We start from the raw sequence: 21890 nt of genomic DNA on the forward strand, positions 1-21890 counted from the left end.
ATTACCATCATTGAATTCCCCACTGTCAACACCTGGCGGGGGAGGGGGAGGGACAGTTACTATTGATCAGAAACTTAACTGGGCTAGCCATATAAATACTGTGGCTATAAGAGTGGGTAATTCACCACCTCTCCATCTACAAGGCACAAATTAGGAGTGTAATGGAATATTCGCTACTTGCTTGGATGACCATAGAAAACATCCTTTCTGGTTGTATCACCGCTTGGTGTCTCTTCTGCTCTGTCCAAGACCGCAAGAAACTACAAAAGGTTATGAACATTGCCCAATCCTTCACGCAAATCAGCCTCCCATCCATTATTCTGTCTACACTTTCTGCTGCCTCGGTAAAACAGCCAGCATAATTAAAGATCTCATGCACCCCGGACATTCTCTCCTCCACTTTCTTCCATTGGGCAAACAATACAAAAGTCTGAGGTTATGTACCAACCAACTCAAGAATAGTTTTTTTCCCTGCTGCTGTCTGACTTTTGAATGGACTTACCTTGCATTAAGTTGATCTTTCTCTACACCCTAGCTATGACAGTAACACTACATTCTATACTTTCTCATTCCTTTTTCTTCGAACGTATGCTTTGTCTGTATAGTGCGCAAGAAACAATGCTATTCATTGTATGCTAATACATGCAACACTAATAAATCAAATCAAAAGTGCAGCTCCAACAATACTGAAGAAGCTTAAAATCATCCGGGATGAAGCAACCCACTTAATTGGTACACCATGCATGAACATTCACTCCCTCCATCACTGATGCACAGTAGTAGCAGTGCTTACCATCTCCAAGATGCACTGCAAGAACTCACAAAGGCTTCTTAGGTGGTACCTTCCAATCCCATGTCCACTACCATTTCAAAGGACTTGAAGTTCTAGAAGGATGTTCCTCTCCAAGTCATTCACCATCCTGACTTGGAAATATATTGGCCACTCCTTCACTGTTGCTGAGTCAAAATCCTGCAGCTCCCTCCTGTTATTGCTGATTTCCTGCAAACTAACCACAGGAGACTCAGAACAGGTTACGATCACTATTTTCAAGCATACGAAGGAAGAGCACTGCTTCAGAGAAGAACAGTACTGTGGCTGTACCTATACCACATGGACTGCAGCGGTTCAAGAAGGCAGGGCACCACCACCTTCTCAAGGGCAGTTAGTGATGGGCAATAAATGCTGGATTAGCCAGTGAAGCCCACATCCCTTGAATGAATTGAAAATATGTAATATGCTCATTTGGCTTCCTACCATTGTCCAGCGGGATGATATCACACTTAATAGCGACCTCAGAGATAAGTAAGAGGAGATGGGAAAATGCTGGGAAATGAGCACAAAGTATTTTTTCTACAATTTTGCTCGATTCCCCCATCTCAAAAGCAAGCTGGTAAAACTCTTCCTACATTTTTTTGTAGGAGATTCACACCAATCCCCTTTGCACCCAATACCTCTCCCAATCAACGCAAAATCATCTCTTTCAAATGATTTAAATGCACTGATGTCCAATTAATAATTTTGGATGATTAGTTGAGGTCCTATTATGATTTGCACGGATATTTAAAATTCCACACTTGCAAGCTTAGAGTCAGAGGTTTACAGGTTGGCCCAACTTGTCCGTGCTGCCTATTCTTTTTAAACCCGTTAAGCTAGTCCCAGTTGCCCACATTTGTTAACAGTTCATTCAATAATATAATAATCACTTAAAAACCAGTCTAAGAAATCAACAGAAATTGACATAAGCACAAAATAAATTGCTGGAATTAAACGCCTCGATACTTGATTTTTAGAAAAAGCTTGTGAATGAGTTTAAGGAAAGTTAAACTCAAATAAGTTCATCATTGAGCTTCTTTGATTGGTTAATATTAGATCCATATTAAAGTTTGTTCATTATACTTTCGGTAGGACACAATGAGATATTTCATATTGTAAATATATGTAGTTGATATAAATATATTTTATATAAATTTATATATCATTAATCATATAACTTTTGTCTGCAGCCTGCTTTAGTTAATTTCAGGTTTAGAAAAGTCTCAACCCTTACCAATCATAAATCAGTATAGATATATGACGAAGGCATTAGGAATTAAATAGTTCAATCGTTTTCCAGACTCTAAATTCTGTACAAAATTTATCGCGTAACTAAGACAGCAGATTCATAATTTACAAATGTAAAGGCACAAAGCAAGCCAGAATTACTCATTTCTCAGCTATTTTCTCAGGCAGAAGAGAGACAAATTACAATAACATTGCCATTTAAAGTGTTGTTTGAATGCTGATCCCATCAAAGTTTTTTTTCGTTTATATATAATATGCATTATTCTTTGGATCCTAACATAGCATTCCTGTATCAACTGACACATGAAACAGAATTTGGAGTTTCTGGCTTAACTTCGTTTTGTTTCTTTATGATGTCAGTTTCAAAAACTGTGATCTGTTCCTTGTGTTCTGCTAAGGAAATTCACCACAGAGAATGAGTCTTAGCTGTAGCAGAAAGGAATTATTTAGGCTGTGTAAGACTCCGACGCAGATAGAAATTCCACGCACTTGGGCAATTTAAAGCTTGTTAGTTTGCTTTCTCTTTTTGTGGCTATAATCTCCAGATCCAGAGATTGTCCATAGGGAGAAGGAGGAAGTTAATTGTTATAAACAACCTCTGAGGCAGTTCACTCACGTTCCCAGGCACAAAGCTGGCACTGGTCACTGAGCCTCTCAATTTTAATGATTTCCACATGGATGAGGAGAGTCTCAAGCCAAGCCTACAATATCGTTGAAGAACTCCAAATTTAGAAGAAATATGAAAATTGCCAAATACGGCTTCCTTAGTGGGTAAAGCAAGTTCTGTGCTCAACTGCCACAGGTCACAGCAGGGTTCATATGACTTAATGTGGCCAATAGGATTCATTCAGGGGTCTGTCAGTTGTGGCATGCAACTGCATTGCCTCTTTTCAGTTCATATAAGGTAAAAGAAAAGGGTTTTCCAAAGGAAGCAGCACAGAAAAGTATTCAAAAGACCCACATAATTTATAAAATTCCTGAGTTGTAGCTCTGATCCTCAGCGACAGTATTTATATTCAGGAAGAAAAAATTGAGGCTCTGTCCATTCCCAACAGGTGTGACTCAACAGCCAAGCAGTGACAATAGAGGTACGTACTGTTAATCCCCGTAACTACAGAACTGAAAGTTACAATGCCTAAATAAATCCGAACATTGTTTACACTTAAATTTAAACTTTAAGTACCGGAGTTTATATAAATTGTGTTAAGAATTTTAAACCACGTTTTAAATCATTAACAGTAAAGAAGATAGAGTTTTTTTTATTGCTTCTACAGGATGATGCAATCGTACAATATGCCTGTGGCAATGAACAATTTAGCCCTTTTCAGGCATGCATTCACAAGCTCTTATTATAGCTTTGGTTTCTCACCAAAGCGGAGTCAAATTTTCCTTTGCTTTTGTATTTAATAGCTTCAAAAATATTCTTTGATGACTTCCATCTGTTTCATGCATCATTTGCAAAATGCAAAAGTGTTTTTCAGAATATACTAGGCAGACTATTGTACATGTTAATGCATAGCTTTACATTATCCAAGATTAGATTTAAAGTCATGTAAAGTTTTGTATTAATGAATAGGTTAAACATGTCCGCAAGATTTCAATAAGTAAGTTCTTAGTTTAAACATGCAGAATACTTGGACTTCAGAGTATATGCAAACTGTTCTGTTAACATAGAATGTAATTCACAGCAGTGGTTGTCTCTGGAACAGAATACTAATTCCAGATGGTTCCAGCTGTCTGCATAAATAATTTTGACTTCCGGCCAAGGCACAGTGTGTTTTTTCTCATTTTGGCAAAAATGTATTGCTTATTTATTGCTTCATAATTAATATATGCAATAGGGTCAGAACAAATTTGTTGATCTGTTAAATGTATGCATGTTTATTACTTTGGCATTTATTGCCAATGATGCCATATCTTAAAATGTGACCAGAATAAAGGAAACCATACAGCAACCTAGTTAAGAACTGTTGTTAAATGTCTCCTCCAATTACACAAAATAGCTGAATTGCTACATGCTTGTGGATGCTTAATGTTAATTAAATATTTGCAAATCGCTCTCTCAAAGAGGTCCAGATTCTGGCTTACCCTTAATATGCATTCCAGACCGAAGAGAACCGAGAATTTGTGCTGGACCACAAATTAGTTTTAGTCTGAAGAATTCTCATTATTACTTTGTTGTGAATTTAAGACAAATTTATCACTCAAGTTAAGCAGTAAAATGCTTCAAAAATAAAGTAAGTACTTGTTCTCTAATCACAAATTCATGCATTCTTCTGCTGCCTCTGTTTTCGCATCCTTGCCTCAAAGATGCTGGGATAAGACAAATAGAGAGTGGAAACATTAACAAGATTGTGGAGGTTAAGATCTGATTGTAATTAAGGCTGCATTGTTAACGTAGATTGTTGGCTACCTGGCATTGCTGACTTAGTAGTTCTCAATGCTGCTACTGGATGGCAATAGAAAAATATTCTAATTTCATCATGGAACTGTTTCCATAAATTAATCAGTGCAGTCGGACGCAAAACAAACTTCTAAAGGTGAAGAGTGAAAGTCAAGCATGGGAATAAGAGCATCAGAAATAGGAGCAAGTTTAGATCATTAGGCCTTTCAGCTTGTTCTGCCATTCAATGTGATCGCGGTTGACCTTCAACCCAAATGACATTTTACTGCACTATTCCCATATCCCTTAATGCCCTTGGTATCCAAAAGTCTATCGATCTCTGTCTTGAATATACTCAACAACTAAGCACCCACATCTCTCTGGGGTGGAGAATCTCAAAAATCCCCAATTCATTGTGAAAAAATTCCTCATCACAGTTTGAAATGCCTGGTCCCTTATCCTGAGACCAGGACTGTCCCCAGCCAGAAGCTAGGCTCTTAAATCAAACTCATCTTGCTTTAGTCTTACACCTGTGACTAGTTTCATTCACTTACCAATGGAACATTAGGTGGAACTTATCGCAACAGCAGAACATTGATCTGGTGGGAAGAACAAATTGGAACTACTTGCTGTTCAGAATGGAAAACCATTGATGCACTTATGTGCCCCTTGTTCATTTCTCTTTTCATATAAGAGAAGCATCATAACAGGAAGATTGACATTTTAAGAATCAGAGAAAGGAAGAAGAAAGATTATTCTTTGTAGTATTGTAAAATCTTTCACTTTCCAACTTCATTCTAATGTGTGAATTTGTTACCAGATGTAGGTACTGCTACATACTTGGTATCAGTATGATTTTAAATTATTTCTTTGTAACTCATGGATGGAGCAAATGAACTGTATCTGCTTTAATTGTGCTTTACACTTCAAATGCTAAGTAAACTAAACTTCCACCAGTAATATGATTATACTATTGCAGGGTGCAATTCATTTTAGTTTGCTGTCAATACATTTACTTTACTCAAGTGTCCCGAAAGGCCACTGTAATAATATCCACTTGCAAATCATATTTTGGTTGAATCAATCCTAATTAATTTCAACTTTTATTTTTCATGCCAACTGTTTCACTTTTGCTCTTCTCCCAAAGGATTCAACTTCTTGTTAAAGAACATTTCCATGGGGGCATGGGCCAATCCTTGGTTCTTCTACAGCTAACTCAGAAAGGACAGGGGGTGAAAATGGGATTTGGCCTGACCTGCATGGTTCTGCTACTCACTGGGTAGACAGCAGAACCACTGAGAAAGCTAAATTCGACTTAAAAAATTAAAACCAAATTCTGGAGGTTTCAAAATAAAATGTGTGCTTTGCATCATTGTGTTGAGCTTATTTAACTTGTACGTATTATCATTCACTATAAGCACTGACTTTTACTTAGAGTATTTTCCTCAGCTTCAGTGAACCTACATTAATATTTTGGAGGTGGCTACAGTGTTGGCTTTAGCTCTGTGAAACTCCCCACTCATGCAGTTTGATGCTCAGATGATTTTGCACCAGCACATTTTAAATAAGCAAATCAAAATGACTTTTACCACAATCTTGAAGGCACCATTTTTAACAGTAGTGCCAGAATGGAAATGCCACACATACCATTAATGAAATATTTGGTCTTGTTATGACAGCTGAAGATATATAAAATAACATTTGTGGAACTTCAGGAGGGAGCACACTTCCATCCTGTGTACGTATGTAGCACCAATCCCAAAATATTTTATTAAATTGCTAATCTGCATAACCAAAAAAGTTTGCAATTTTGTAAGTCATATTCAAAGCAGATTAAACAATGGGGCCCCTGATCTTTACCTCCTAATGCTTTTCCATCAGGAAACATTTTATTCAGTCCTTAGAGCCAGATGGTGTTTGTGAAAGTTTTCAAGTGTAGTACTACATGCTTTAGATTTTTTATTTTAACTCCACTCCAAACATATAAAACATAAATGCTTGTGTAGAGAAGAGATGTGTTTAAGGTAACTTAGAAAACTGCACACTTATTTCACCTCAACTTGCAACTTTAGTGGAAAATGAGCTAAATTCCAAAGAATACTGTGTTGTGAAAGCAGGAAATGTGCTGGGAGACTGAAGTGGCCTCCTCCAGATTTAAGCTGATTCCTGTCTAGATGAATGCTGCAGATCAGATGACAAGTTATACCTTAAAAGGCAATGGCCAGGTTTGCACAGTGGTTTGGCTTTTATTTGAGTCTGTAGGTTTGATCATTTCGGTTTGTGTACAGACGTATGTGTTCTTCTCAGTCAACTGTAATTAATAATTGTTAATCCAAATTGTTGCCATTTTCTGCATGCATTTCAATAAAGAATTTAGTTTTCCATGATCTTATCAATATCAAAGATAACAATTGGGAAAGACAACACAATAATCCTTTAAAGTAACATATTGTTAGAAAAATAGTTTGTTGTACATTGAAAATGAAAAGTATTTGTACCTTGAAAGATAATATTGTATGATCAGAGAAATAGCTTTATTTGGAAATTTAACATGTGGAATGCTTAATATCAAATGTTATCCAAGTTTCTCTTTTATTATCTCCATTAAAATTTTAATGGAATCAGCAAAATTAGGTTAAATGTGTTCTGTACAAGGGATAATTACATAAATGAAAAAAATAGATATTTCTATTCTGGGCTTTGGTGGCAGTGGGGATAAATGGGGAAAGAGCAAAAAGGTAGGAATGACAAGCTAGCAGAGGGAAGAACTCAATAGTGAGGTCACCTATGATGTGTGAAGGTCTCTATCAGACTCCATGAAAATTGAAAGTCTTATCAGTCATGTATTGAGTTTTCATGATCTTCAATTGGCCTTACCCTAGAATATGAATTGTTACTAATGAATTTAGGAGAGCCAACACCAATTTATCTTATTAAAAAGACCAGATTAAAATGCTTTCAAAACAAGTACAGACAGATATTCATAATTATCTATAACATTCTGGGCAATCCAAATGGAGGAATTTGGTGACCCAGCATTATCCTTTATCTGCAGCAAGTGTAAGCGACAGGTCTGAACCATTTTCACCATAACGTCCTCTTCAAAAAATTTAAACATTGAATTTAAAACAAATAATAACCATCTAAACTTCTTTTAGTAAAGTCCATCTTGTATTGATTCAACATATCAACTGTAGCAAAATATAGAACACATTTATTTTACAAATGGTTTTAAAGTAGGTTTCTTATACAAAATTTTTTAAAAATATATTGGTTTTAAAACAAACATTATTCATCTTAATTTATTTTCACATTGGGCTTTGTTACGGACTAAATTACAAGGGTTATTTATTTATTCCAGGTGTTGGTTTATTTCCTTAGTTTTGTGATATTTTAACTTTTTTCTTAAACTACTATGGGTCAACATACAACATCTGGATAAGCCTAATACATGATCGTACAAGAGACTGTCAGAATTATATCCTGATCTTTTATTTTATAAAAACATCAAACTCCATAAATAAACTGAAGCTGTACACCACCTACAACACCAAAGAACAAGGTTATTCCTATGAAATAAATACATTTCTCGTGATTATATTCATAACCTCTGTGATGAAAAAATATACTGCTTTTGACACAAAAAGATGAAAGAAAACCTGTAACTAGGGCTCTGCATTTCAGGTTGTTGAATACTTGAGAATATTTCATGGTTAATATTAAGATGAATGTTTTATTGTAAGGGTACATGCACCTGGTCTGGAACATAATTATTTCACAACATAAATCGCAACAATATCAGCTGTAACCTGTGCTGTTATTGTCCAACCTTAACCTACTGACATTGTCCAAGCACAATTTTATTCCACCTAATTTGAAAATGCAGTACCAGTCAGGAACTCTGTACTCTATTAAGTTCTCTCCATGCAGACTTCCTTTTTGTTCTTTACCACAAAGTTGCATGCAAAGGGACAATTAACCTTAAACTGTAGTAAAATTCCTTCACATAAAATGTTACAACATGTTCTGTAGCATGGGGCTTCCTGAAGGGAAATGCATCCTTTGCTCTTAATGCTTTTGTGTTAAAGCAGCAGCAATCAGTACTTAGTGTACACTGGTTTAGGAAAATCTCCATAGCAGTACTGTGTTTTCTCCGTAACAAAATTATATAAAGCATGTCTACAGCTTACATTTATAAACCAATTTAAAAAACAAATCTTTTAGCTCCACCTCCAGTCTAGTTTAACATTTAGGGTCAGTTCCTGTGGAAATTTGAGGCAACAAATGGATATAGGCCAGTTATATAATAGATGCAGAGTTTTTATTGAAGGAAAGTAGTTTTAGCTTCTCTTCAATGTATTATAAATCAGAAGAAAAATCAGTCAGGTCACACTTGGCTAAATGGTATGAAACTCACTTTTGAAACTTAACTTTTAATCTGATCACATAAGTAAAGTGCTATTTTGTTGACTCCTGGTTACCATGAAAATGTAGCCAACATGTTGATACTTGTGCACACAAGCATTAATTAATCTGTTCCTCCTACAGCCAGAGTGGGCATAAAGCCATTAGTATAAAGCATTTCTGTTGACTCCGTTCAACAAATCAAATAAAAGGCAAAAATCTCTATGCAGTGGAAGCACTTAATAAATCACTCAGCATGTGCAGAGAACAGACAAATTAACATTTCAGATGCAGACTTTCATCGGGTGAAGGTGTGTACCATACCTGAAATCTTTAGTTGTCTGCACCTGCACAGTGTTTTACGGCAATTTGTGTTAAGGCTTTCTTTCAACAGTGTCAGTTTCAAACTGATACTTCCAGCGTGATATTTTTAATGATCAAGAATTTTGTCCATTATGGCTGACGTTAACTAGAAGCAGAGAATGGACAGGCAGCAAATGGAATGTGCCCTCTGCTTGCCTGTTTGTGCTGTTTTACAGCCCAAACCTTTGAGACTCATTAACACACTCTGGGAGAACGGAGAAATGGCTGACTCCCATGCCGAGCTGGTCAACATTTGGAGCTTGTGGGCAGCGGCAGATCTGGGATGGGGTGTGCTTAAGGGGCTAACAGCACGTGGCTGTTTTGTGTATGGTTCTCCAGCAGACCTTTGGGGGACTATTTATCCATTGATGCAAATGGGTGAAGCATACAAGTCGCACCTGATTGTCCTCAATTACAATCTGGTTTGACATTCAATCATAGGACCCTAATTCGTACTTCCTGCCTTAAAACAGGCAGGCACTCTGACCTTTGAACCATAGACTCTCTCCAAAAGGCAGCAAATGGAGTATAAGCTGCTGTTTCATTTACATCATATGGAGGAAATTAAAATCATCTCTATGAAATATTAAAGCGAGAAGAAACTCTGAGATGTAATCAGACCAATGGTGCCCACTGGTCAAAGAACCAACAGTAAATTCCCATCAGTTCTGTGTGTGGGGTGGGGTGGGGTGGGCGGTGGGGGGTGAAAGTGAGTGAGGGAGGTCAAGGAGGGTGGAGGGGGGGGTGGAGGGGGGTGTGCACGGAATCAAATGGCTTTCATGTATGTGATAACTCCCATAAGGTCCATGGAGAAGCACTGATTGATTGCCGTATGGGGCTCATTGAGTGAGAGTTCCCCTGGTAGCAGGCAGTGGTTTGCCCAGCTGGAACTCATTACCTCAGTCTTTTATAAGGCAGGCCCGGGGCTGGGCCGGCTGAATGGCATCCCGGGCAGTGACTAGAGTGTGCATATACACTGCGGTAGTTGTCCAACTTTGCATTCCATAAAAAAAACTATGTTTCTTTCCAGTCAGACTTCCTGAGTCATTACAATGCATTTGTGGCAGCTGTTGAGCCTTCCTTGTGTTTGAGGTCCAGACACATAGCCCTGTCTGTCGAAAGCTGCCAGCCAATCAATTGGGCACAGAGTGCTTGTTAATAAGAGGTCGCCTCCAAGAGGCTGCTGGCAAACCCAACAGCGTTTGCTGAGTGGCCTTCTGAAGGCACGGAAAAGCTATGTTACCCCATTTAATCCCTGTGCTACCACCAATTGTGTCAATTGGCTCATTAATGATCTTAATTGACATCCTACCACACGGCAGCTGGGAATCCTATGTATCCTTTTCCGCCCTCTAACTTAATGAGGGGAGGTTATGCTGCCACCATGGGGCTGACTCGGTGTCTCCCATGATTACGTGGGCCCAGCCACCATGTTTCCAACAGTGATGAGCCCCATTAAATCCAGCCCTTTCGAAAATTTTGGGGCACATTTGGCAAAAAGATTCTCACAGTAGTTTGGGTGTTTAATAACTACTCTAGATGTGTGCACCAAAAGGTTAAAGTGACTTTTCAGGCTGTCTGAGTCTCAGACATGGTTTGTTGATTCACCCTCAGTGTAATTACAGCTATTTGTGGTTAGTTCACAATGAAAATTAATCTGTTCTGTTTTGGTAAGCCATGTATGATATCATCAATTTATTTTTTTAAGACAAAAATGTCAAACATACATTAATTTGTAAACTTAAACAAAAAATATTGTGCCTTTATATATTTTAGATTTCTATGCTTTATTAGAGGACCACTGATTTCCTTTCAGGTCTCGTTTTACAGAATCATTCTTACAACTGAGTTCTGTTGGGCAAAAATTGTGCACTTTAAAACGTGCTTAGCAAAATGCTTTGAACAAAATGTTCCGACTCTCTATCTATTCAAGTAACATATGTGAAATTAATTATCTTTTTGCTCTGATGTTGATGCATGAAAACGCATGTTCAAATTCATAAAATATCTGTTGTGCATATTAGACACATTTGGCGGAAAATTGGAACATGCAGAACAGGAGCTTAAACAGATTGCTGTTGCTGAGAAAACTCTTGTGTTGGAACCATCCAGTGTACTCATATTTCCCTGCCCTTTCCCATATATAGTATTTCCTTTTCCAATGCTTATCCAATTCCCTTTTAAATTATATTGTATTCTTTACTTCAAATACCATTGGTGAGAGGGTATTCAATTTTCCAACGGCATTTTGAACAAAAAAGTTTAACTTTCCCTTTCTTTTTTTAGAATGCCAACTATTATTTAAGCCTCTTATTTTTGATGCTTCAACCAATAGAAACAATCTTTCACTGTTTACCTTCATAAAAACTTTCAAGATTTTGAAGGCCTCTAATAGGTCCTCACTAACTTATTTTTAAAAAGTCTATCATTCAAGTATTTCATCAGAAACATTGTCTTATGCAAACTATCATTCCAGTCATTTTTTCCATTATCTTTCCATGTCTCTAATATCTTTCATCTGATGGGGTGTCAAGAATTATATATAACACTCCCAGTGTACAAATTCTGTATCAGATCCTCGTCTTTCTACTTGGCGACTCTACATATAAACCCCCTTGCCGTTTTATGATCTTGTCTACCTGCATTTCTGATTTTTGTGTGTTTGCACTCCTAACTCTCTCCACTCTGTTCAAAATCCTCATACGTTTCCTTTCACTGCACTGCTTCGCAATTGTCTGTATGGAACTACATCTGCTATTCTTTGCCCATCCTACAAACCTGCTATTTCCTGACAGTCTGCCATATCTCAGTTGGCAGCAATTTTGCCTCCGAGTCAGTTGGTTGTGGGTTCAAGCCCCACTCCAGGCCATGAGCACAAATTCCAAGGCTAATGGTCCAGTTAGATGCTGGAAGCGTTATCTTTTGGATGAGATGTTAAAGAAAGGTCCCATCTGCTTCCTGAGCTGAATGTAAAAGATTCCACAGCACTATTTCAAAGAGGAGCTGGGAAGTTGGCTCTGATGTCCTGGCCAATATTTATCGAAGGGCAGATAATCTGGTTATTATCATGTTGCTCTTTGTGAGTATGTTCTGCGCAAATTGGCTGCTGTGTTGTCTACACTGCAACAGTGAAGAACACTTCAGAAGAACTGAATTGGCTCTGAAGTGCTTTGAAACAACCTATGGTCACGAAAGGTATTATATAATTACAATGCTTTCGGTTTTACAGTTGGTCATGCTCCTTAATTAAGCATTTCCATGCAAATCTCAATACAATTTCTCTTGCACCTAGATCCAAATAATTTGCATAAATGGAAGAGAAAGTAGAATACCAGTCACAACATGATCTACTTAAAACTAATCAAAAAAATCACTTACCCTAGGTTTCTGTCTCAAGATATGGAGCTACATTCTCTTTACTACCAAGTGCTTTAACTTTTGTAGCAAATTTAATGTATGGAACTTTATTAAGAGTTTTCTGAAATTTATATGTTCAACATTTGTTGCATTCTTTTTAATGACATCTGTGATTTCCTCAAAGTAATAATTTAACAAATCATTCTACAAATATATTTTACACTGCACGAAAAGGACGAAATGCAACGTTCACTAATTTGAACAGTTCTGTAAAAAAATACTCAATTTCTTACACCAGCAATGGAATGCCACCCTACCTTTGTGACTTTATCACTGGTGAACTATTTTTCAGCTGCAAATCCAATTACTTTATGTAGATCCTGTCTTATGTTACGGATCAGACTTTGAGTTCAAGTAACTGTTCATAGCTGAAATTACTAGACTGAAACTGAGACACTATTCAAGATTACAATCATCAGGTCTTACCAACAAATCAACTGGTGTGGAGAATATTAGTAATTTACAACATAAATCTTTAAAAAAAAGATACCTGATGGAACTATAAGACCCATTTTTTGAATTTCTTCTGGCAACATGCTGATCAACAGAGACATTATGTCATTTTAGAATTTTGTACTGGAAAGCTTTGGTTTTTTTTAATGAAAAGCATTGAATATTTCCTAAATATACAAAACAACATTGCTGTCAGTGATAATACTTGTGAATAGCAATGCTTGTAAGCCTGTGATTTTGCAATTATCTTTCCGAACATAATTTTTCAAATCTAGGTTAAATATCTCTTCAGATGACAGAAAGAATTGCATGATCTTAAACCACGCTCAGTAGAAAAACATACTGTTCTGTTTTCCAACTTAGCCGAGAATGAACAGCTACATTCCAGATAGTTGACATTCAAGTTCATCAAAGCAATTTAGCTTAGAAAGATTAAAACCATCTGGCTTGTGGCACTTTTTCATTTAATTCTGCCTTATAATTGGCCATAGAGTTTAACTGTGGTTAGAAAAAATATTTTAATGTTAAACCTATGACACAGAAACTGTTGGCTATGATACAAATCTTTGCTCCAATTCTGGGATACTATCATGCCTTTCTGGTTCAGCATAAACTCTTCAATAATATCTTCTTAAATAAACAATCATTACTTCTTACTAATTATCACTATGATTTCTTTCCTATTTGCTCATATAATCCTTTTCTGTGAGAATAATTTCCTAGTTTCATCCTCGGCTATTCTTACACTATAATTTCCAGCTCTCCAGCATTGAATTTGGAGGGGGGGGTGGGGGGAGAGAGAGAGAGAGAGAGAGAGAGAGAAAGTGGGAGGAGGGAGGGGGAGGGGGAGGACGTGCACGCAGAGGGCAAATGGAGAGTAGTGGGGTGGGGAGGGATAACCCAAAGATGCACTGAGGAATCCCTCTAGGAACTTCATTAGTAAGGGTTTACATAGCCAGAAGTGCAAACATCCTCCGGGCAATTGTCCTGTGGTGGGAACCATCCAAAAATGCAATTTAAATCACAAACTACTTTGGGTGGTCCCAATTGGGGTTATACCAATAGTCATTCAGGAAACGTTAGCAGAATTAAAACCTCTTAACTTTTGGGTAATTATCATAAAGACCAAGACCAACCCATCACGGCAATCTCCTTATTCATACCATTGACCCTCCCTCTCCCCTGAGACTCGTCCCCGTCTCCTGACTAACCACTTCTCTCCAATACCCCACTGTTCAACCCCTCTATGGGATTCCCAGCCGCATCCCCCCCCCCTCCCCCACCCATCCACACTGGCCACCACAGGTCTTTGTTCCCACACTCGTCCAAGTGGAAGCTCAGCACATCTGATTAACTCGTATCAATGGATTTCCTCCAAGATTCCTTTAGTGACATGTTTTCTGAATATTTATTCTTCTTGCCACTCAAATAAAAGTGATTAGCAAAGTATAAGCCAGCAGTCTTACAAAAGGAATAAGTACAGTAAATAATAAGCAACGAAATATTCCATCAGGTCAAGGATGGAAATATTTTAAAATATCATGGCAACGACTGGAGCCTTTATCCAAAAAAATGGATATATATATGCCATTACCACTTATTTTGCCATGAAGGAGGACAAAGAGGAGAAAGAAGATAGAGAAAAGATGCACAACTCATCGCAGAAACTATCCCAATAGAGGTGAGGATTGGGGCCACATGCTCACGAAGCAAGTTATGCCTGGGCAATGAGACCTGAAATCACACCTCACCACCTATCAAACTCTACAAGTGGCTATGAAAAATCACCATTACCATTAACCTATATACCACAGATACTTGTCAAACCTCCACAAAGAACGTTGCAGAGCCAGATAAATTGGACATCTAAAATGTCATTATCCTTATATACTTCTTGATCTTCACATTGTTTGTCTAAACATGTACTACAAGTAAGGTCGTAAATTGGTGGAATAAAATTAATTCCATAGCCAAGTGGTAGGGCGTATGGGACTTTTAAAATATTATTAATTTATAATGTGGGTGTCACTGACTGGGGCAGCATTTGTTGTCCTTCCCTAACTGCCCTCCATTTCAGAGGGCATTTGAGAGTCAACTACATTGCTGTAGATCTGGAATCACATGTATGCCAGACCAGGTAAGGACAGTAGATTGCCTTCCCGAATAGGAATTAGTGAACCAGATGGGTTTTTAACAGCAATTGACAATGGTTTCATGATCATCATTAGACTTAATTCCAAATTTTTATTAAATTCAAATCTTAACATACGTCATGGGGGGATTTGAATCCAGATACCCATATCTCGCTCTGGGATTCTGAGTTACTAATCCAATGACAGCGCCACTGCCTGTTTATGTGTCTAATCCTAATTGAGTTATATCAATGCCAGATGTTTCCTTGGCTGAAGTGCTCTAGATGATGGCTGGAGGTTTCCACGATGACAATGACATGAGATCTGCTGTGATTCTTCATCATAATGTACACTACTTTTAGCTCTTGGAAGCCTAACACCCAATTCTCCATGTAAATATTACTTGTCACCATGTTATGCTGCGTCAGCCTCCTTAGAAACCAGGCATATTAATGTCCTTGTATAGCTCAGGGGTGGTAATCAGCATGTTCGAATTCCACCTTGTACCACGTAGCTTCCATCATTTTCCACCGCTGCTCACCCATTAGCAACAGTGATTTGTACCTTACATTATGCTTCCTCTTCAACCTCATTGACTTTTTTGTCTATAGTACATTTAAACAGGGCAAGGGAAGGATTGGGAGGGAAGGGAGTACGGAGAGTTATTTGGCCTGGATGTCAAGCTTAGAGGGGGCCTCAAATTTAGACACCTGTTAATTTTTGGCATTTGATAATTTTCGTAACCTGTTTTTATATGCATAACGAAATAATTTAGGAAAAGAAAATGTTTTGCTGTTCCATATTGTACATCAGGCAGTGACTGCACAGCCTATCCTACTGGCGCATAAAGGAGTGTGTAAGTACATGCATACATTAAGAGAGCAGAGCTAGGACACAGCTGTCGTACTATTCTGGATAGTTAGTCCTAAGAATGAAAACACACTGTTCTGGATCACATGTTGAGGGAATTGCTTCAAGAAATACTTGAACTTGGACGCTCTTGGGTGTTTCCTAATATCACAACTGCAGTGCATACTTTTTTTTATCATCAGTTTGCCTGTATCAGCGGTTTCAGGTAAATACACTTTCAATGCATGGAAGCAGATAAACAACTATCTCCACTCAACTATGGGACAAGATCATTTGAACAGTCTCACCATGCTTAATATCAACCGTGACATTGCACAAAAACTAGATTTCTTTCCTCAATAATTTGTGTCTTTGCACAGAAAAAGGCTAGAACAGTATTTATTAAATTTTAAAAAAAGTCAAATTGTCTCTCCTTTTTTTCTGTTTTTTTTTCATGTATCTTCATTTTTTTTATTATGGCTAGGGGTTTCAAAAGCTGGAAGTGGCCCAGGCCTCTCTGGACCTCTGAGAGGGCCTACATTTAACACCAGTATTATATGAAAGAGCTGCTGATGGCTAATTGTCTTCAGATGTACATTATGGATCAGTGAACACACTTGCTTTGTTGAGAGAGATTGAATTATAAGAATATATTTTACAGTACCCTGATAGATGTGGGTTTGTCATAACTGGGACAAATATGTCTTTTTTTATTCATTCATAGGAATCAAGTGTTGCTGGTAATGCTAACATTTATTGCCCATCTCTTCACAACGGAGAGCTCATAAGGTCATTTCAGAGGATAGTTAAGAGTCAGCCATATTGCTCCGAGTCTGTGAAAGGACAACAGATTTTCTTTCTGAAAGGACAGTAGTGAAAGAGAGTGGTTTTTGAAACAATTCAGCAGTATCATGGTAACCATTATTGACACCGACTATTTCTTCCAGGTTTATTTTTAAATAATTGAATTTAAAATTCCCCAGCTGCTGTAGTGGGATTTTAATTCATGTTACTGGATCAATAGTCCAAATCTCTAGATCACTAGTCCAATAACATAACCACTAAGCCCCAAAGGTTAAAATAACATACAACTTCAGAAGCATAGAATGATTAATATGGTGCGTGCCAATGATTCTTCGCACCTCTAATCACCACTATTCCAATGTTGTCTAGACTTTCCTTCCGAAATAAGCTATTCTTTCATCAAAGGTAATGCATTCATTATTGGATAGAGAGTACAGCAGCTGCTGCCTGTTGGTCTTTTAAACTACAGAAGCAAGATCTGGCTGATGGAAATCCCTAATTATCTACTATCGTAGTATGCGTGATGTATTTGCATATCATTGACACTTTAATGTTGATTATCTTATTACGTCCCTGTAACATCTCTCTAGATCAGTGTAATTTTTTTTTATTTCAGTTGTATCTTATGTTGCCTTGCTTTCTTGAAAGAAAACATGGAATTTCTGCTGGACCTCTCACAAGGTTCTCCAGTCACTGGGCCTTTGATGACTTTTTCTGAGGCAAATTACTTGGCTTCTTTGTTTCACTGAGCACTACTCAACCTCAGCCAAACAGCATGCCCAGCGACTGATTGGTAAACTGGCCTTTTTAAACTGGGCAATTTTCAATTAATTTTTCACAGTTTTCGTAACAAGCTTTTCAATGTTTAGATCAGTTCTATTAGTTATGCCTTATTATTAAAGCATCATTATGACAGATATGTTTGTATTTGACTTTGTGGGGTAGGTCAATTTTGTGCAATTGTGTTAATCATGTTTTATTGAGTCAGAAGCCTGTTTTACATCGATCCCAGTTTTTAAAAGTCGGCAGTACTGTAAAGTGTGCTGATATCTGCCCTTTCATATGATATGCTTGAAATCAAGACTTACCTCAGTGTTTTCTTGTTCCCTTACAAAATTGTGTTCTCATGAAGCACAGCGTTTCACAAGTTCTTTTGGTGTTTGCTAATTTTCACTTAATCAAACAGAGAAAAAAAAAGTAGCCGTGTAAGTCATCAGAAACAAACATTTAAACGGTGCCTGTATTATATCCATGGACATTTCTACTGCAGTCCCGGAATGGGCAAAGGAGTTTAGTTTTTTTTTTATTGTTCATTTTGCAGTTCCAAGTGCTAAATTCATTTTGGCCAAACTGCCTGGATGCAGAGCAGTTTTTGAATGAATCCAGTCCTACCACTTCTCAGGAAACAGTTACAGCTTAAATGAGGGGGAAAAAAATGCCCAAAGCAAAGGTATCATTTTGACCCCTTGCAGAGAAACGTTTCAAAGTTAGACTGAGCTTTTTAAGTTTAACATGTTATACCCTTTACAAGTCGTGGTATTCTAATTTATCCCAGCAAAAACCACAAATTCCTTAGATCTTTTGGCATGTTTCCAATAACATGATTAAGGCACTCTGAATCACAGTTACTGGAAACTGGCTTTTACCATATATGGAACTGATTTTCTTTCGGAGAATGGAAAAAAAGTAATGGTATTTTAAGTTAACATTAAACTTTGTATGAGATCACCAATATTCAGCCTTAATATCAGAACCAGACTTTTTATTGCATTTTGTATAATCTATCTTTTTTTTGCAAAATAATTTGCGCTCTTTCTATGTCTTATAAATTAGAACAGTGAATGATTTGATCCTGATTTAATGAACATAAAAGGAAATTAAATAATAATTTGTTACTTATTTAGGCATGTACTCTGCAGCCTTGTTAGCCAAAAATGTTATTTATAAGCAGATTGTGTGTTTAAAAAATAGTTACCGTTATAATTACTATTTAAGGAAGGGAAACTGGGGCTTGGAAACAATAAGTAAATGAAAAGGAATGTGTTTATCGAGGATCAAAACTTGATAAACTGTATCTGGATGTATTAACTGTATGCAAAACAAGTAATTGCAGTTATGCAGGAGAAATTTCAATGCAAATTTCCAGCTAGTACATTTCACGTTGACAGATTGACTCTGATTGAGAAATTGATAAATGAATTCAGTAAGGAACACAAATGAAGATCTTTGAACGTAAATTATTTGGCTTAAAATTTGACTTTATCATTTTCAGCGCTGGAGTTATTTTCAAAATGAAACATCTTGCAGATGTTTCGTGATCAAAAACACACTCCAAGCTGCACAGGGAATTTAACATTCCGAGCACTCTGCTTTACTACTAATCACTTTTGTGTGTAGGCGTAGGATGCAATTTTGAATTTGTAGTTGCATAAAGAATGTTTCGTGTCCGACTAGTTACTATGAGGACACTAGCCAGTGGGAAAATTTTGCCTTCATGAATTATATTATGTATAAATTATGTAATGCACAGACAGAATCCTAATAGTTATGATATACAGCCAATCAAGTGTCTTTGTTGGAATATGGGTTTGCTACTTCATGGCTTGATTTTTTCCTCCAATTCCAGACTGTTCTCAGAATATATCACAATTCTTTTTGTAAAATGAAAACTTCGACCCTAAGTTGCATAGCTGACACTGAAAGCATTCAGGAAAATGGGTTAGTAAATACTAGAATACATTATTTAGCCTTTATTACCAACTGTTTTTGTGAGTTATTAGATTGGGACAACTTATGAAAGTGTCGATCTACATATCTACGCTATTACTTTACCACAAAGTAGTTAGTATTTGCTGTGCAAAATCTTACAGAAAGTCTCATTAGCAGGCCAACAGACTAAGCACAAGGTTTAAACTCATGTAGAAAAACATCCACTGTTAAAGCAATAATTCACCATGGAGAACAAACTCTGGTATTTACATCAAAATGGATGCCTCAGGAAGAAACAAACATAACTAGATGTTACTCCTTCTTGATGTAATTGAGGCCAGATTGTAATATTTTAAATCAGTTTGCATAACTTGGTGATATAAAATGCTTCAGGAAAGAATACCTACTGGGAAATCTCAGATCAAATATTTGAAAAATGATATTTCTCAGATCTGTAAGCGAGGATTATATCCATGGTTCACTTTAAAATTCACACATTTGACTAAACGTTATTGCAGCCTGCTTTCAATGAATACCAAATATTTATATTTAGACATCATACAGCTGAATCTTCTTACAATAATTTGTTATTTTGACCATGCCTTGTGTTCTGCCCCACAGCTGATGCTAACTCAAACCTTAGATTTGAGAGACTTGAGCCACTTAGCAGATTATCTTTGCAGTAACCTCCCCAATGCAAGCCACAATGAAAACCAAAGCTCTGCCCTTTACATGGGATGACCACCTGCACCCACAGGCATCATGTACTCACCCTGAACAGCCAGCACTCCAGTGTCCACTTGTCAATTCTGTCTGGAATGGGAGCTGTATACCAAGATGGGAATAACCCCATTGAGTTAGTTACTCCACCTGAACCTGGAAATAAACAGTATTTAGAGATGAGATTCTAGCCTTTACTCAGGCCTTTCCGTAGTGGGGTTTTAACCTCTTACTTTCTGACTTAGAGATGGAAAATCAGCACAAAGCCAAAGTATTCCTCCAAACTATTATTCCATACTTATCATAAGAAATGTTTGGGCCTGTCTGTCATAATCAAAGAAGCTCAATTTGTTGATAAGATGAACTTTCTTTAAGAACTTTATTGTTATATGACATTCATCAGTTTTATACAGTGAGATAGCACTCAACATTCTGCTTTTTATAATCAAAAGTATATATCAGATGTGCCCCAAATCTTTCATGGCTTTAAGCTACCATATGAATAAAAGTCATTTGAAATTTGGACCAATATGATAACTAGAGTGCTGTCTTAAGATGCATTCATTCTGAGTTAAAACTTAGGTGTTCAGTTCCAGTAATTCTGTTTTATGCTAGTTCTCTCCTCCTACCAGGATCTCATTTCCAGTCTGACACTTACCCTAACTCCCTTGGTGATCGCCAATTTGATCCAATCATCGGTCAAACGAATGACAAAAGATTTGTTTTCCTGTGCAGCTGAAATGTCACAGACAAAATCCTCAGTTTTGTTACACATGCATGTTACATGGATGCAGAGTGAGTCACATTAACAACATGTGTGGCTGTGAACATTGCTTTGATTGTCTTTGTAATTTTTATTAAAAGTCATCTAACAAGATTTTGCTTACTTGTTGGAACAATATGCAGTATTTCAGAATTTCTTTAAAGAGTTGCTTAATTTTCATCCAAAGATGACAAGTCATAAATAGGAAAGAATAAACTTTCTCTGGAATGGTAAATTGTTGGTGTTCCCCTAATTGTCCAACAGAGTTAGAATTCCCATGTGATATAGCATATGAGTTATGAGTCTTTCACTTTTCTTGGTAGATCTAAATTAGAAGGTGCAAAGCATTGAAACTCCCTTGTCCCTCCAGAGAAAAGAAAAACTAGATTGCTACATGATCCATCCAAATAACAGTAACAATGTTAGTTATTTAACACTGACTGTGCTGATTTACCATGGGCAGAGATAAATTTATCATTCACCACCGCACTGTCATTTACTTTGGATGTGCGCTCCCTGCCTGAGGGTTGCAAGATTTAAGGTCCCTGCTCCTTCAACCTCATCTCTTAAATTCACTTGTCAGACTTTCCAATGATTCCTAAGCCTGCTCTGAGAAATTAAGGTAATCTAGTAAATTAGAGTAGTAAATTTGCAATAGAAACGTATTGCTATAGCTCATTTGTCAGGTAATTCTTAGAAGTTTAGCCTTCTGCATTTATTGTACCTCAATTGCGTATAGTTGCATTCAGAATTAACTAGGGTCTCACCATTGCTCATACACTTAGTAGCAGGCTGAAAGTGTATTTGGAGATGCACAGTATTTAACTTGTG

The 21890-nt window shown here is 37.1% G+C and overlaps 1 long non-coding RNA gene across 1 annotated transcript in view; it reads left to right on the forward strand.

Moving 5' to 3' along the window:
* The first annotated feature begins 2950 nt into the window (after positions 1 to 2950).
* LOC145351874 (uncharacterized) overlaps positions 2951 to 21890 on the forward strand; it is a 39636-nt gene continuing 20696 nt past the window's right edge. Inside the window, exon 1 of the long non-coding RNA XR_013888466.1 lies at positions 2951 to 3150. This is a non-coding gene — a long non-coding RNA (uncharacterized LOC145351874). The remainder of the gene's footprint in view (positions 3151 to 21890) is intronic.

Source organism: Carcharhinus amblyrhynchos, chromosome 13 (genome assembly GCF_965287045.1).
Source record: "Carcharhinus amblyrhynchos chromosome 13, sCarAmb.v2.hapA, whole genome shotgun sequence".
Taxonomy (NCBI): Eukaryota; Metazoa; Chordata; class Chondrichthyes; order Carcharhiniformes; family Carcharhinidae; genus Carcharhinus; species Carcharhinus amblyrhynchos.